The sequence below is a fragment of the Thunnus thynnus genome, chromosome 22 (genome assembly GCF_963924715.1).
Source record: "Thunnus thynnus chromosome 22, fThuThy2.1, whole genome shotgun sequence".
Taxonomy (NCBI): domain Eukaryota; kingdom Metazoa; phylum Chordata; class Actinopteri; order Scombriformes; family Scombridae; genus Thunnus; species Thunnus thynnus.
In genome coordinates, this window is record NC_089538.1 from 9,679,873 (window position 1) to 9,692,803 (window position 12,931).

At 40.5% G+C, this 12,931-nt stretch overlaps 1 protein-coding gene and 1 long non-coding RNA gene across 14 annotated transcripts in view; one reads left to right on the forward strand and one right to left on the reverse strand.

The window, feature by feature from the left end:
- The window catches only part of LOC137174131 (collagen alpha-1(XXV) chain), a 149,577-nt gene that overhangs the window by 8,323 nt on the left and 128,323 nt on the right, over window positions 1-12,931 (forward strand). The gene's annotated exons all lie outside the window — the stretch shown is intronic.
- On the reverse strand, window positions 165-9,668 carry LOC137174567 (uncharacterized). The gene is made up of 4 exons (XR_010925395.1): window positions 9,440-9,668; window positions 8,160-8,250; window positions 2,201-2,322; window positions 165-1,646 (listed from the first exon to the last, which is right to left on the reverse strand). It is a non-coding gene; the product is annotated as an uncharacterized lncRNA (long non-coding RNA).

Here is a 12,931-nt window from a genome sequence, read left to right on the forward strand (position 1 = left end):
AAAAATATTGTGGGGGGAGAGGGGGCGGGGACTGAACCTTATATGTGTCATTGTTTAAAAATTCAAGACCCTTCACATCCACCGAGTGGGACACCCTTCCTCCAATACCACAAAATGATTCTACAGTAGGACCGTTAATAACTAAAAGAGCAAAAAGTAACCAATGTAGATAATGTACCCCGATTTAAACATTTATTATGCTAATAATACATAAGAAAATGAAAATTAACAATTGTCCATTTTACAGCAAAGAAATGATGGCATCCCGTTTACCTAATGTTCCAGCCACTCTACCTTTGAATTAAGAGCGTACAGTACTAAATGAACAGACATTACCACTGTACTGAATGTGTGAAATGGGGAAAATACACCACCTTTGGCATTTGCTGACTGTATAAGCTAGTGAAAAAAATCAGAGAGATAAAGTTCAAACACATTATTATTATATTATTATATTATATTATTATTATACAAGTATTCTTTCTCAAAATGGGCATATCTGTATCAGAGCTTTTGAGACAGCACTTTTGTCCTCTGCATATGTCTAAACCTTTATGACCCCAAGATATGACAATAGGTGCTTTGGGACCTGAAGAACTTTTTCATAGTTCTAAGAACTGTTAGAAGAACTACCCCCTTTTTATTGTGTCCGTACTGCAGGAACTGGAAATGATTGTAATTCTTAAAACTCTTTTGAGGGACTTTTTTAGCTCCTACTTCAGGGTAGGTTCCCTCCAAACACAAGAGGAACCTTGAGTGATGTAAGTGTACGGTGATTGATCCAGACATAAATGTACATTGATTGGTTGAACACATGAGCCAATTCCGCACCGGCAACTGCCATTTTTAAAAATGAATCCCACGACACACAACAAACACACAGCTCTTGTTGTTGTTGTTGCTGTTGTTGTTGTATCTCGTGTGGAATTGACATAGCTATATGAACCGCTGGCCAGCTTACGTCACTTCAGCGCTCCTATTGGTGGTGGGAATGCAAACAGAAAAAAAGCCCTTGAAGGTATGTCGTTCTCGAGGGAGCTTCCCAGTGGGTAGTTCCTCTCAGGGAGTCCCCAGAACTGTTTGGTCTGAAAGCGTCTAATGTACACCTAATGCAGTAATTCTTCCAGAACATTTATTTACAGTGGTTTCAAAACATTTATTAGGTTTAACGCTTCAGAGTGCACTCTTTTCAATTTTAAAACCATTCAGTCTCAGCAAAAACAAGCAAGCCATTCCTAAAGCTATCCAAAGACAGCAGGGATTCAGGCGATTTCTCAAAGTGGAAAAAATGATGGAAGCAAGCAGGGTTTGCCCAGCGGCTGGCCAGATGATTTATGTTCCCAGACTCCCCTGGGGTGCCACCAAGAGGTTGGACTCAAAGAAAACCAAACGGTCCAAATAGTTGGGATGGACTGTTGGTGTTTCCTGTGCTCCTGTGTGTGAGACACACATCATTAGATGTCCAGGGTGTTTGTCAGTGAAGTGGATCCTCTTGTTGTTCCCTCTCACAGTCCCCTTATATGTTCAGTTTTAGATACAAGAATGTCTTGCTTGAGGTCTCGTTGGCTTGTGATGCCCCCCTTCCTCACCACTACACACTGGGGGACTTGTACTTTGCTTGCCAGCTCGTCCCCCTCGAAGCTGTGCTAAATGTGACATGAAATATGAGTCATGCTTGTAGATCTGAGAGGGTAATAAACACACCGAGCAAACATATGAGCCCGTGTGCACTCACAAACATGCTGTTGCACACCCGTGGACACAACTGGAACACTGGCGGATGAGCTCACATACACATGTAGAGACAACAGCACCACAGAAACATGCAGCCATGCGTGACACCCCTGTAGTTTCTCGTTGTAGCTTTTGTAACTTGATCTATTACCAGTGGCAATGGTTTTTGAAGTTACTGTGGTTTGGTTAATTTTATTTTCTAAATCAGGGGAAGGAGAAAGCATGAAATAGACAAACGGATTGAAGCCATTCATTCTCAATTTCTTTCAACAAGCTGTGATGTTGAAAATGGCGTGGAATGTGGTTTTCTAATTAAGGCTTATGTAACTGTATTTTACTTCAATATTTATGGATACATTTATTTCTTTCCCCTTTAGCATGCAATTAATCTAGAACATGCAATGGAATAATTTGGCTAAAACAATACAGTGCCCAGGGAAGTGGCAACTTGCCAATTTTAACATACCTTGGAATATAAATGCATCTCCTGCATCAGTGTCAGTAAAGATGAATTGATATGTTGAAAGTTGCCTCATGGTCTGGTCATAGCACAGACAGTCTTGCTTTCAGGGGCCCCTCCCCTTGTATCTGATGAAGAAGAGGGTAGAAACAGCTGTGTAAGCCACAGTTAAGGCCGGGAAAACCCAGCGGTGAGACAGACAACCCTATGCACTTTAATTTAATTGGGCGGTCACTTGATATAGTCCAAGGAGGCTAGACGGCTGGTTAAATTGTAATTTTCGACAGCTTGATAAAAGGAGCTGATGCTCCGTACAGCAGCCTGAAAATAGGTTTGTGTAATTTCTCGTCAAGGTACTCGTTTGGGACCCTGTGGCATTGAATGGGCTATGTGAGCTGTGCTTGTCTGCATACTTTCATTGCTGTTCTAGTGTGGATCTGTTCTGAACTGTAAGAAGTTTGGATAAATTAAGGTATTTTGCCTTCCTGTCCTCACTTTAATGAGTGGCAGTTAGGTTATGGTTATAAATGGGACATTGTGAATGGTATATGTGCAGTGTTTGAATGGAAAGTTTAATAGGTGTAGCAACAGTAACTAAGTGAGTTTAACAAATGGCCAAATAAACCAACAAAAGTTAATTTGACATATGTATTAAAGTGTGTATACTGTTTATTCAGTATGTAGATAAAAACATAAATAATTAAATAAGAATTGAAGTACTTCTACTGGTGTATTCCCTGCTCCAGTGCACACTGCAGAGGGAAGATTATCTCAGTAGATAATGCTATTCATCTGGATTCATGTTGTTCACTCTGAGATTGATAAGTTGCTTGTGTGCATTCATGCAGTTTAGTGTTTGTTCGGTTTTTAATGAATCCGGCTTAATGAGTGGAAATGTTAAATTGAAAAATCTCATGCATGTTTTATCAATTTGCCTTGCAAGCATAAAAGTATAATGCTCATTTGAATGTAACATCCAAATGATACACAGACACACAAAAAAAGTCAGCCTAGTTGCCCTTTAAGTGTTCTACATTCTAGTACTTGCACACATGCATTCATTTATATCAATATATTTTTTAGAGAATGACCCAAATCCCCTGCTGTGGTAATACACAGATTACTTTTTTCTATCTATGGTGTGCCCTTTTTTCTGCTCCAGTGTCCCCACACACACTTTATAAAAGTTCAGAGCAGGATTTGAGAAGTTTGGAAGGTTTGCGCCGCATATTTTGTTGTGGCTCCAATATGCTTATAACACATTGGGGCTGACAGTGATGCCCTGAGAGCATTGTAACAGACTAGCCCTAAATCTACTGATCTTTTTGACTCTCCACCTCCTGCCATGACACATTGCCTTGCATTGGCTTTGTATTCAGGTTAATGAGCGACCTCCCATGAGCCATGCTGCTATCTCAAGCAATTTCAGATCTCGTGAGATTCTCATGCTACACTTGATCCTGCAATACAAAGTTAACTTCTCCACAAGAATAAATCTGTCAGTCTGTTGGCTTACATTTGAAATGCCATTCATTTCTCACAGAACATTGCACTTAACCACCTGCTGTGGCAGCTGCAGGGTGCTTCAGGTAGAACATTCTTTGGATAAATTCAACACATGCAAGAAAGTCTATTCATATACCTGACTGCAAGTGCTGAAATATATCATATTTTGATCTTCTGTTGTAGGTCCACTTAAATTTAGAATATCCAGTTAGATGCTATATGTTGTTGTTGCTGTATGTTGCTTCCTTTAATGCACATAAATTGATGTGGTGGCAGATTATGAGTGAAGTATCATGTCAGTTTATGTTGTGAACTAGAAGGACCACAATGCCCTTTATGGCACCTGTTGATAGATAAACATAAGATAAACTGTGCAAAGAGCAAAGTCTCAATGAATCGGTTGCTTAATTGGAGCCATCCCTGCTCCTTAAATTTTTTAGCGCACTGTAAATGTTTATTGTGCTCATAAGCACGCCCCCAAGTGTTTTCACTGTTTTCCCAGGGTCTGTTTGAAGTGTGATGTATGGCAATAGTTATACCCATAGTTTGAAGCTAAAGCACGCTAAGGTGGTCAAACCCACTGAAACCCTGCTGCTTTTGATGGGAAAATTAACTGTCTTCTTTTTCCAAAGGCACCACCCCACTGAGTGATTATGACTTAATCTAGAAGAGTTTTTGGTCAAGGTTATCATTATTGTGAATCTGGGAAAAAAAAAAAAAAGCAAGTGATCCTCCTTCTCAGCAGATATACTGGGTGTCAGCATGACTGATTTGAGGTGCTGCAGGTAGAGATTATCTCTTTCTCAGTGCTAAACAGTAAAGGATGAGTAGGGATCCATCACCGTGCCCTTGACCTTGAAAACAAATTACCTTCCCAGCATTCCTTTCCCTGCCTCTGCTGCCACTGTTGAACATTAGCGGCATTTTAATAGCCATAGGAAAAAATTATGTAGAGGAGGAGAGACATGACTTTACATGACGTACATTTCAGTTGATTAAATATGACATGACGTGCCAGTAGTTTGAACTTGCTATATTTGGTGCCAAGAGTAAGATGGTGACCAGATTAGTTTATTTTCCCCATAGTGCCAAATAAATGTGTAATGTCAATTTAAGACAGAACTGACACCCAAACTGACTATTGGATTTCAGCTTCAGTGTGCGTTCGCTGACAGTTTTAACATTCTTTTTCCTTTCATGTAACATAATAAATGAGAGGGAAACTGTTGCACACGTGTGGGTTTGCTGTCAGATCCCAAGCGTAATACAGACTTGATCATGTTGTTATTCTTAAAGCAGTTATTCATAAACTATTGGCTATCCCACCTATGAACGTTGAGTCACTTTGAGGTGGAGGTCAGTTGGCAGGACCTGGCGAAGCGTCTATGTTACTGCAAATGTCAGGTCCCAGTAATATGAGGGTGTAGGTTTCGTCTGAGCGAGAACAGGGAATAACACGACATAACTCAGTGGAATTCAAGATTTAAACCAAAGAAACACAGAGTCCCAAAGGAGTTAAAGCACTCTTGCTTGTGAATGTCATACCCATAAATCTACATTTTGCCAGCCCTGGATCCAGTTGCAGTTTAAGATAATGTGCTGAGTTGTATGAAATTAATGAGATTTCATAGTAAATATAGTCAATCCCTGAAGTATATTAAGGAAAAAGAGATTGTACTGTGAAATGTCTGCTCAGCAAAATCATTTAGCTTTTCATCATCGTATGAATACATAAAAATACTTCACGGAAGATGACTGAAACTCATCAGCGTCCTTTAAAATCTACATCACCGTGAAGTGCTAGGTTCACGGGTGTATGTGGTTGTGTTTGTTTTGGTGGTAGCAAAGCGAGACAAAATCAGTGGGCCGGATATGAAGCTACCTCTGAGAGGTGCCGCCTGAGGCAGGGAGCAGCACTGACAGAGGTCAGAGCTGCAAAGTTTTAGGTTGCATAACTGACCTGCTGCATTGGGCATAATGTTTGTAGTAGCAGGCTTTGCTGAATTAATTAGTTTTAAAGAAGTTTGCATAGACTGTGTACATTCAGTCATTACATAAAGTAAATTGAGACAGTAATGGAGATATGACTCTCTTTAAGAAGAGCTGTATGTGTTGATTCAGTGTCTTATAGTGTTGTGGATGAGATTTTATTTGTGGTTACATGCTGGCTTGTAAGAATAGCACATTGAGAGAGGTATGTTGCAAGAGCTAGAGGACAACTTTTAAGGGCTTGCTAGAAAAGAAAAACAGATATGTTCTACATCTCACTCTTTATAGTTTACTGACACTCTGCTCCAGGTAGACTGCTCCCCTCTGGCCTGTTTTCGGATTAGCATGTGCTGGCCAAAGTCAACACGAGAGGAAGTGGAGAAACGACTTCCCCCATTTGCACCAAGACTGCTAATACCTCACTAGATCTAGTGTCGGACAAGTCAATTTGAGATGTGTAATTTGCGTTCAATGCAAGACAAATTCTAATCTGACAAATCTGAGGAAATCATTTATAATTTTATTTAATGTTTCTGTGGGTTTTGTGCATATGAATTTGGTCATATTAAAAAGGCAAAAAAGATAAAACTTATGCAACTTATGAGGCAGTGTGATTTAAAAAAAAAGGAGCTGTCACACTTTTTTGGGACTTTTCCAAAAATCCAAGACATGATGAATATCTCTTAAAAATACTCTTGACTGCTGCCAAGAAACCATCTCACAGAGAGGGCCATAATCTACAGTATGTCAGATAAATGCATTTTATGAAGTATCTGACCTTTAACTTGAGACTATAATATGAACAATATGTAAAGTGCTGGAAAAAAATGCACTAAAAAAGTTGGAATGTGTTATGCTACTGTATTTGCATCACTGTGCAGAAAACATTTGGCAGTTTGCATTCAAAGTTTTACATCCACATTATACAGGCCAAATTGGAAGGGTTATAATTTGTAAAATGCGCAAAAGTCACCAACATATCATCAAGGCACTGCTTGCCACCTCTTGATGTCAAAATTGGGTCATGTTCAAGGCCCTTCCCAACCATGTTTAATTGCCATGTGCTAAAGAATTTCCCATGTGCGCACAAACCAGTCAAGTCTGGTGCGGCCTAATAATTGTTCACTCAAATCGCCTCTTTGTGCTGCTGTCTGCACTCAGGCTGCCAGGATTTTTCCCCCTTTCTGCACTCTTCAAATGAGAACTCCCCACGCTTGCGATGATGGTACAGAACGAACCGGGGCAAAATATTCTCTAATTGACAGGGGTTATCTGCTCTGCTTTACTGCTGTCTGCCACTACATAAAAGGAATGTTTAGCTATTTGATTTCAACCAGGAGCAAAGCTGTCTTTTACAAGCCATCTTTGACTCACAAGAGACATTTATCCCATCCGTACCCCCTCCTCTGCTCTGTGCAATCAGCTCTTTATCCTGCTCAAAGGCCTCTTTCCAGTTTCAATGAGAGGAGCATTGGGGAAGCAAGCTGTTTGGGGTCTACAGCTATTTACTGGATTTATCGACTGGGCGAGACAAAAAAAGTGACCAAAACAAGCAGCAATGACAAACACAGAAACAGACTGGTGGGCAAAAAAACCTCTACTTTGTTTTAAGCGGAACAGCCTGTGTGTGCGCTGCTGATATGGATCCCCCATGAGAAGGCTCAGGTCACTGAATCCCTCCTCAAACAGGCCTCAGAAAAAAAGATTTATTTGGATTTTTTTTTTTAGCTTCAAATTGTTTGGGGGGGCAGGAAACAAACAGGGTTTTTAGTATGCTCTTTGCAAAAAGGTTTTCTGTGATGCTTCAGAATGATAAATTATATAAATGTCTTTGGAGCCCACATTAAATGGTTCATGAAAATAGCAGACCCTCTGAGAGTTTACTGTGCCTCCTCTGTATAGCATGCTTTGATGATGGTAAATGGTACACTGTTCTATCTACTGTGACAAAATGTCAGAATCCTGAAAGGTTTCGTCCTAAGTCATTTTCCCTGTGTTGGTGTGTTTTCCCTCCAGTGAGCACGGCAGTGTATCGGTGTGACTTTAATGATTGCTGTTGACTCCCTGATGACACAGTGTTGTCACGGGTTGCCACATTCATACATAAGAAGCTTCTGAAACTCTAAACGGGCTGCTGAGATGAAGCAGGTCAGGTTTTGCCCAATATTGATGTATTAAAATATTGAATATGTCAGTTAGGTCTTGTAGCTTGTTTGGTTGTTGTGTGTGTGTGTGTGTGTGTGTGTGTGTGTAGAAGTGGGTGTGCGTGTAGAAATTCAAGCTCAGGTTAGACAGACTGTTGGCATGGCTCCTATTTCTCACCAAGAAAGCAGCCCCTGTCAGACTCCTAAAAATCTTAGGCTGGAGATGAAACAGGGAGGAGTGTGTGTTGGTGTGCATATGTAGGTACTGCGAATGTGTGTACCTATGAGCCCTGTGCATCTCTGGCTTGCTTGCTCCTCATACTTACATTTCCAACTGGTGATGGTGTAAATAAGGCCACCGCAGCAGGTGTGGGGAGCAGGCATGGGAGCAGGGGAGGTCTTCGCCCCTTCAACGTCCTGGAGGAGTCAATATTTGTACTCGGTATCAAAGCCGGCCCTGTTTTTGTATGAGAAACCAGCTGTACAGAAGAAAGCTTGTCCGTAAATCCAGGAGATGTCAGGATGCATCAGTGCATCATACGCAACAGTTCCCCTCAGCTCTACGGAGTTTGTTAGCATCTTCCAGGTCTTTGTTTTGGTTTAATGTCCAGCAGCTGAGCTTTTCCGGTTCACTCCCAGAACTCTCATCAGTGTCTTTTTCTAGCCACACTAGGCAGCTTTTTCCAAAAAACAAACGTACTGTATGCTACCTTCCCAGCACCAATTGGCAGAAGGACAAAGTTAGTATTTAGCAACAAACGAGCCAGATATTTCTCCTAGGAGTTGGTGGAGACCAAAACATGGCCTGAAACCAAATGAATGCTAATGTTGCTTCATGTCTGCTGCATGTGTAAATAGCTAACTTGTTTGCTAATTTGTGTCTTATTCATATAGTTTTGGCAATTTGTGCTATCAAGTTAATTTCTGAGATTAGAGAGTGTGGTGACTTTGCTGAAAAGAGCTCCGACAAGGCAAGAAACTTAGCCAGAAGATCTGATGGGTTTTAAACAAACTCCCAGGTTAGCCAAATGTTTTTGGAAAAGAAAACAAAGGCAACAGGAAAATTATGACCCAAACTTTAACTTTGACTTCCTGAGCTAGCTATAGTTCAGTTACAGTTTTCCTGCATGAGTGATTAATACAGACATTTAATAAAGAAGTTTCGATATAGCTAGTGTGATCTGTGTCATTGTCTGATGGCTCATGGTTTTCATCCCAATAGACTTAGCAGTGATGTCTCCTTTTCCCAAATCTTAGCAATTACCAGCTAATTTTATCGTAACCTATAGGAATGATGGCCAAAACTTGAAAATAAATTGTAACTGACCTTTAAAGTAAATTTAGTTGCTACATCTTTTAGGCATGAAATGGACCTGATTCATAGAAGTTAAAGGTAACTGTATATACAGCCACCACACAAGCTACATCAGCTATACTGCCAGTCTAATTTAATCTAAAACTTCTATAAAAAAAACACATATTCCTCAGTTTTTGTAAACAGAGCACACATTTTCATTTTGAGACATTCACAGGAGGCCAGACGGCCCTGGTGTCTGGGCCCATCCCTCCCTCCCTGTCTCTTGAAAGTGTGTGGAAAAACACTTACATGGCTTTGCTTTGATTTGCAGTGTGTACCGAGGGGTTTCCATCAGCTTCTCTCATGTGGTCCGCTGGTCCTGCACCCGTCTGCTCATTGAAACCATCCTCTCACAGGGTTCCAGGACAAGACAGTGTCTTGACTCTATCACAGACCATTGCAGTGGATTTTTTCAAGTTTACACAACCTCAGCTGCAGGGAGGGCGTTTCTGTAAATTTGCTAAAGGAGGCACAGATTGGTTAGTCATATGCCTGTAGGAAAGCAAAGAGACACAAGTTAGGAAGGATTACACATCAGGGATAAAAGATTACATTATATTAGAAAATGTAGCAGCCCACAGATTCCCAAAGTAAACAGGCTCTTGAAAGCCATTTCTCAATTGTGAACAGACCACATGAGTCACAGGCAGACAAGCTTTGGTTAACATTTGGTAAGACACTGCGAGGTCCAGTTTAGAAAATGGAGTGTGGACCACATTGGTTGTCACACACCTTCTTGTATGCGAAGCAAATCAGCCACACTTGAGCTTTAAAGTTCCACATTAGCGGGAGCTTGTGGTAAACAAGCCAAGCAGGGCACCGTTGCCCGACTCTCCTGTGTTGCACTCTTTTTTTTTTTAGTGTCCTTTTATAGCCTCCTTCCTTCCTCCTCACACTCCACAGTCTTCTGAGAAGCCGTGCAGGCACACTGGGGAGTAAGGAAGTCAGCATGCTTCATTAAGTGAATGCAGCACACCACGCATGTCACTGGAAACAACAGAGGCTCTGTTCAGGAAAGAAATGACACTTAGAAATAATAATGAACCAGAAGCTGCCTTTAAGGAATGGCTGATGGTTACGAGGCCTCCAGCTGTGGTTCACAGATTTTCATTTTATATTAGTGAGCTGGAAGTGTTGAAAAAGGCCTACTTTTTTCATCAGTTTGAACATAAAGACTTGATCAGTTAGTGGTTACAAGCAGTTAATTGAATTACTCCACACAGCATTTGTAGCATTTGTTGTTGTCTTGTAATTAAGTTATTTTATATGGTCTTTGTTCAACCTGCACTAAAACTAAAAACTAGTCTTTTAATCCATTGCTAATCAGTGTGTGATTTCCTGATATAGTCAAGATAAGGACACTCAAATTTTATCAGGCATCTATTATTTTATAGGCATGTACTTAATTTAAGTACACCATTCTGAATTTTGGTCCATTGAGTCAAGTATCAGCAAATATTTGAACAAGAATACAAGATCCCCCGCAAAGAACAGGACAAACATAAGCAATCAACAAATAGTAGATTAGGGTGGCACATTTCCAATGTATCTATGTGGCTGCCAAGATGAGGGATTAACACCTTTTCCTTAAAATTAGGTGGTAGTGGGGATAGATGTCCACTAAGCTGACACAAGCCCGGGGCTCATATTTGGAATGTGGTCCAGCTGTAAATACTTGTCTTTAAAACTCCAGACACATATTAGATACTATAATTATCAGAGCTCCAGAAAGTGGCTTGAGTCTTTGTGCTTTAGGACTGAGATTGTTCATATGAGTGGAGCTGAAAATGTATTTTTAATAATTGAGGGAAAATAAATTGACCACAATTTTGATGACCTATTAATCATTTAAAGGTGCCCTGTGGAGTTTTCTGGGAAATAAAAAAATATTTTTACAAAACCTATTATGTATATCCTTGAAGTCTAACAAATCTGTTGAATGCATTTCCTTCTTTATAGATTTTGCAAAGCTGATTTTTAAAAAATTTAAAATACTTTTTATCCGTGTTTGTTCTTCACTGCCTTTGTTGGCACATTGCTGCAGTTCTTGTGAACCCACTGGCAGGAAAGAGTATCAAGTTGCCCACGTGCTTGTGCCTGTACATGTGTGTCCTCAAGCATGTGCATAGTAAAATACAACACAAACATTCTCTCATTCAAGCTTGAGGATTTGCTGCTTTTCTCTGTATTATATAATAATTGGATATTTTGGAGGCTTTGGACTGTTCGTTTGACAAAACAATCTGGGAGCTATCTGCAATTTGGGAGCTCTGTGAATTTGTACTTGGCAATTTGAATATTTTTTTATTATTCCAAAAATGATCAATTTATTGACAGTGAAAATAACTGTTAGTTGCAGCCCTAATTCATAGAACTATTACAGTGATAAGCCCTAAATTCAGTCACATATAATTTGTTGAGAGATGCTATCCGCCTTGTGAACAGTCTTGAATCATGGTGCATTACATGGACAAGACTGAATGAATCCCCACAGACAGGTGCTTGTCTGTAGCACCTCCGGGGTGGCTCTACTGGAGGATTAGAGAAGGTGAGAGTGTTGGAGCTCTGCCGCAAGGCTCGTCCCGGCTGCTGCTGTTTAGCCAAGACAGCGCCAGTGAAACAGAAAACAGATGACAGAGGAGAGGGGGGGGAGCTGAAAGGCTGGCTTATGTTCCTTCTGTTCTGTGTCTGTGTTTACCCTCGAGGGGTGTCAATAGGATATGGCTACCATATTGTTCATGATATTACCCATGTTGCAGCATGATGTGGTTCCTCCATTTGTCCTGCTTTGCTGGTTATTGTATCATCAGTCAAGCCTAATACACACTGTAAAATCCAATAATAACTCATCACCTATTTGTGTCAAAACATGCCTCTCTGAACACCCTTCTACTAAAATGCATTTAAACCCAACAACCCCAGGCTTGTGTAGCTCTTATTTCTGTCCTTGTGAAACTACAGATTTAAGTACAAACTATAAAACACCTTGGATAATTTAATCCTTGGTCTATCCTATATAGATATTTGAGTTGATCTTCTACTTAAACAGTCATCCCTGTGCTCACTCAGGAAATTCTGACAGTCCACTTGTCTTGCAGCTGTGCAGTGGCCCATGTCAAAGTGGCTTTGGCAAAGCCTGACAGTCTCAATTAGGACTTCTGTGCCATCTAATTTTTTTTTTTTTTGCACAGGCTGAACTGGCTCCTGCTCTAATCTCGCAGGATCACGTTATATTTTCTTTTAAGGATTTTTAAAACGATTTTATGTCCATGGTCATTTTTTGCTGCCTCAAAGATAAGACCGAAAGCTCCATATCCTTGGAGGTTCTACTACACTTGGCTACAGGATACTGTTGGGATGTTTTCTTTCACCAACCTGAAACGACATAGAGGGATTATTCAAGTAATTTGTGAGTATTGGCAGGTATTGTAGACTCCAGTAGGACACACAAAGAAGGTCTCAGTATTGCCCAATGATCTTTATTTGTTGGATACTCTGTGTACTACTTGTTTTGGGGCTGTGGATCAGATTGTTTTTCAAGTAGAAATAAACCCTTTTGGATTAATTAGAGATACTGTGTTGTACTTCTGGTTTTTAAATAGAGGGATTTACAATGATGACTGCAGGCTGATGGCTGGGCTCCAGGTTGCACTGACCTTAGGTCACCACACACTTGTGTACAGCACCATGCCATCACGTCAGCCACTCAGCGTTGACAAGATTTGCCAAAGCTTGGATGTG